Source organism: Zea mays, chromosome 3, assembly GCF_902167145.1.
Source record: "Zea mays cultivar B73 chromosome 3, Zm-B73-REFERENCE-NAM-5.0, whole genome shotgun sequence".
NCBI classification, from domain to species: Eukaryota; Viridiplantae; Streptophyta; class Magnoliopsida; order Poales; family Poaceae; genus Zea; species Zea mays.
In genome coordinates this window covers 171,549,130-171,554,467 of record NC_050098.1, presented here as the reverse complement: position 1 = coordinate 171,554,467, position 5,338 = coordinate 171,549,130, and positions in this window count along the sequence as shown.

Here is a 5,338-nt window from a genome sequence, read left to right as displayed (position 1 = left end):
TCCCTGGACCCCGGTTGAACCTCTCTGGACCCCGGTTGATTTTTTTCCCTGGACCCCGGTTAAACCTGCCTGGACCCGGTTGAACTTACCTGGACCCCGGTTGAACTTACCTGGACCCCAGTTGAAGTCGAAGTTCAACTGCAATTGAAAAAGCTCAACTGCAACTGAAGACACAGTTGAAGTTGAAGTTCAGCTAGAGTTGAGAAAGCCCAACTCAGCTGAAGTTCAGCTCAGCTGAAAAACTCAGCTGCAGCTGAAGAAGCTCAACTCAGCTAAAGTTTAGTTCAGCTGAAAAGCTCAGCTGCAGTTTAAGAAGTTCAGCTGCTTTTCAACAAGAACACTCTAGGTTTCTCAAACCTAACCACGATCAACCATAGAATTTTAAAGAGATTTTTGGTTTTCAAAAAATAGCTTTTGAATATAGAGGCTTGAGCTTTGGCAAACACCAACCTTCTTTTTGGATCCCCCTTTATAGTACGACGATTCCTATACTCAAATTAAATAAAATTAATTAAGTAAACTCCTTGAGTCATTGGTGTCTCATGTGTGATTTCTCCATGGCGTTGCTTCATAAGGATCACAAACATCTTTGTCTCACCTTTTGAAGCAAACACAAATCAAACCTTGTGACTTGTACCATATCACCATATATGTGTTCAAATCATGGCTTCAAGTCACCTTACTAATGCATCAACATGTTATAACTCTTCATAGCTGATTAGTTCATCGACTTAGTGCAAGTACTCTCTTCTTCACTTTAGCCATGGTACCTCGGTCCACAAGCCGTCGCTTGGCCTTCACCTTCGCTTAGTTCCTCGAAGCCCTTTCCTTGCTATATTCACCCTATCAAGCCATTCTTGAGTCACATCATATTGAGCATCCATTGAGAGAATCATTTCTTCAATATTGTGAACCTTGCTTGAATGTCTTCTAGATATAACTGTTAAGATTAATCAAGCTCTAGTTTGATTCTCATAGAAGCATATATGGACTGATAGTAATATGGTCAAGCCAATCCACAATTCCTCATATCTTATTCACTTTGGCTTGACCAATCCTCTTAATCACTTCATCCTCTATTTTGATCATATGTATGTAGTGATTTCTAAGGTCTTGTCCATATATTCAAACCAATATAGAGATCATATTATATCCATTTGCATTATCTCATTGGTTATTTAACTTCGTGTTGAACCTTTATTCACTGATCATTATACACTATTCAAGTATGTTCATTGTTGGGGACTTGTTCTCAAATGCTATGAGTCAAGAACAAGGCAACACAAAGTATTAAATGTTAAAGTCCTTCATCCTTCGAAACATTATTTCCCTTAGGATATAACGATCTTCGGACGAAGGTTTTGAAGGACATACCTTCATCATCACGATTATAAGATAATGAAAGATAAAACATATGAAGCACGAAAGATAACACAAACAGACACGTAATATCATTCATATGTTCCATTATACAAACATGAAAATTTAAATGCAATATTTAATTATATTTATACCTTCGGCTTGACAGAAGACAAAAATCCAAGTGTTGCGCGCGAGCGATTACAAGATAGCGTGAACAGTACGGGGGTACTGTTCATCTATTTATAGGCACAGGACACAGCCTGTGAGAAATTACATGCATACCCCTTACAAAGGTTTACAATCATAATACAAGTTGTCATGGGCCGGTTGGTCATTTCATCTTTAAGTCGGTGCATTTGGAAATATGCTCCAAAGCCTTTTGATTGATAGCTTCGGCTTTGTGTCAATCTTTCGAAGGTGTTTCTTCTTATGAGACCTTCGGCGACGAAGCAGACCCCCAACAGTATCCCCTTCACTGTGCCAGATCATTTTTCGTGACGAGCTCGACCTGTGAAAAATTCTCTCAGGCTTCGGAATGCCGAAGGTACAAAAAACACCTTCCCTGAGCTCGTTGCTGAGAAACGATTAAAATATTCTGAGCGAAGGATGGTCCCACTATGGTCCACCGTTCAGTGAGTGCGGGTGACTGTTCAACGGGTGCAAGCGGCTTGACGATTCACCTTTCCACCTGTAGCACTATATAAACAGACGGGTAGGTGTGAAGTTACCACAGCATTTACTACTATTGCATCGTTGTGCTGTCAAAAAATTTGACCATAGCCGAAGCTTGCTCACTGCATTCTGAACCGAAGGATCATTTTGCTCTAGCTTCGTGACAAGAAGGAGCTTCATCAAAGATAAAAAAATTCAACTTCGTCAAAACACAAGAAATTCAACCTCAAATGGCCAGGGTGCGCTCAATGGCTAGGGTTACTCACGACGGAGAGGAAACCGAAGCTGCTGAAACTGCTCTGATCTCCGAAGTTATGAGGTGGTCGGGATTGGTTGTGATTGAAGGCGCTTCCGACAAAGAAGCACCCGCTGCTGAAGTCGAGCAAGCAGATGAAGAGGGCAATACTGGTGAAGAGGAGATTGATTATAACACCATTATGCCATCCAAACCCAGCCATTTGGATTTTGGGAAGTCAACTGTCTCCGAAGCTGATATGCCTGTGATGACGAAGCTAGGCTACTTTGGGAAAGCCGAAGAGAAGTTGATTCATTTCGGCAGGGAAGAGACCACCCCAAAACCAGAAAATGATGAAGTGGTGGTTTTTAAGAGTTTTTTCAAAGCAGGGCTGAGGCTTCCCATGCACAGAATGATTGCAGATGTGTTAGAAAATTTTGAGATTTATCTTCATCAGCTGACTCCTAAAGCTATCATTAGGCTCAGCATTTTCATCTGGGCTCTTTGAAGCCAAGGAGCGGAACCTCTTGCCGAAGCCTTCTGCCTGGTGCATGAACTTCACTATCAGACGAAGGCTAGAGAAGATGGATTACACAAGAACTTTGGATGTTATAATTTTGCATACCGCAAGGACATGAAAACACCGGTGGTCAGCTATCGCACCAAGTGGCCGACCAGTTGGAAGATTGAATGGTTCTATGTCAAGATAGATGAACAAAAGGAGAAACTAGTTCAGAGCCCGCTGAAGCTAACCTTCGGGCTAACTAGGCCTCAGTGCAACATGACGCAGGGGGAACCATGATCGGATGCTGTGGTCGAATTTAGAGTTGTATCTGAACAAATTAGTACTAGGGATTTAGTTCAGGAATACCTAGCCAACAGGGTACTCCCAACGCTAAGGGAATGGGGTATGCCGAAGCTCAAAGGAGAGAAGAAGAAGCATGAACTTGTTCGGCTGCCTTATCATTTCAAGTTCAAGAAACACTTCAAAGAACCCTGCCAAGAATGGTTGGACACAATTGAAGTTATGTGCAACGAGATTTTGGGCAATTACACGAGAAAAGAAGATCAGTTGATGACTGCAGCCTTCGGCACCCGACCGAAGCGAAGATTAAATCGGGTAATGGATGCCCTGAATTTTGAATATCCAGACTATGAGCGATTAAGCAAGGGCGCCGAAGGGCAAAAAAGAAAAAGAGTTGTCAGTGTTGTGGGCAGACAGGCCGCTAGAATGGTAAAAGAAGATGAAGAAAACCTAAAGAAGAGAAAACTGGGCCCTGAGCCGAAGGCGATCGCTCCGAAGAAAAGGAAAGCTACGGTCCCGAAGCAGAAGGCAGCTGATAAGGAAGAAGAGACTGCTTCAACACCTTCTGCTGTCGACGTAGAAGAAATTCTAAAGGTAATGACTGAATCCTTGCCCATCAAGCTAAGTCCACTGGGGCCGCATCTGACGAAGCTTTTACAGAAGAAGGAGCCCTCAGCAACGAAGAAGTCTGCTGGGCCGAAAAAACGAAGAATTATTACTGTGATAGAGGCCATTGAAGAAACACCACCACCAGCTTCGGCGCCAAAAGCACCAGCTGTTGAGAGCGCTGCAGCTACCGAAGCTGCACCTACTGAAGCTGCAACTGCCGAAGGTGCAAACTTAGAAAGTGAAAGGGAAATGTGCCCTTGGGCCATTTCTAAGTATTTTGGTGATTGAGTGCCAACACAAGTGCTTAAGTGAAAATATATGCCAAATGTTGGACAAAGTGCAAATCAAGAGTAAAGGTATGTTTCTAAGACTTAGTACATTGTTTTGAAGACTAATGCTTTGTGTCTAAGTGCTGGAAACAGGAAAAATCGAATTGGAAAAGAGATGGCTTTGTACAGCCAAAGTCTGCTCAGTCTGGGTGCAACGGACAGTGTCTGGTGCGCCAGGCTAGCTCTAGTGAACTTACTGTTCTCGGGACTTCGACGGCGGTGTATGGCTATAAATCACCGGGCTGTCCGGTGGTGCACCGGACTGTCCAGTGAGCCGTTCACAGGCGAACTCGTCGTTCTCGGGAGATGATTAACAACGTACGGCTATAATTCACCGGATTCCGCGCGTGACGCGTGGCCGAGCCAACGGTCAGCCGGGCCAACGGTCGGCCGAGGATTCCGCGCGTGACGCGTGGCCGAGCCAACGGTCACAAGGGGGCACCGGACTGTTCTGGTGTGCACCGGACAGTGTCTGATGCGCCAACGGCTCTGAATCTACAACGGTCGGCTTCGCTAAATAAGGAAAGAAATCTGCACAGGACAGTGTCCGGTGGTGCACGGGACTGTCCGGTGCGCCAGGCGACTGAAGGCAAGAATTGCCTTCCTGGAATGCTCTCAACGGCTCCTAGATGCCTTGGGGCTATAAAAGGGACCCCTAGGCGCATGGAGGAGTAGACCAAGCATTCCCCAAGCATTCTAAAGCACCAAGACTTCAATTCCGCGCATTTGATTCTTTGTGATAGCATCTAGAGCTCTATTTGAGTTGTGAACTCTTCGGGTTGTGTTGTGAGCTCTTGTTGCGACTTGTGTGCGTGTTGTCGCTTGATTTTGTGTCTTGTGTGCGTTGCTCATCCCTCCCTTACTCCGTGCTTCTTTGTGAACATCAAAGTGTAAGGGCAAGAGGCTCCAAGTTGTAGAGATTCCTCGCAAGCGGGATATAGTATACAAAGCAAAACACAGTGGTATTCAAGTGGGTCTTTGGACCGCTTGAGAGGGGTTGATTGCAACCCTCGTCCATTGGGACGCCACAACATGGAGTAGGCAAGCGTTGGACTTGGCCGAACCACGGGATAAACCACTGTGTCTATCTGTGTTGATCTTCTTGTGGTTATCGTGTCTTGCTTAGACTCCTCTCTAGCCACTTGGCATTATTGTGCTAACGCTTAATCAAGTTTTTGTGGCCTTAGGTTTAAGCTTTTACAGGATCACCTATTCACCCCCCCTCTAGGTGCTCTCAATTGGTATCAGAGCCGTTCTCTTCAAGAAAGGGACTAACCGCCCGAAGAGATGGATCCTAAGGGCAAGGGGATTGTGATCAATGATAAG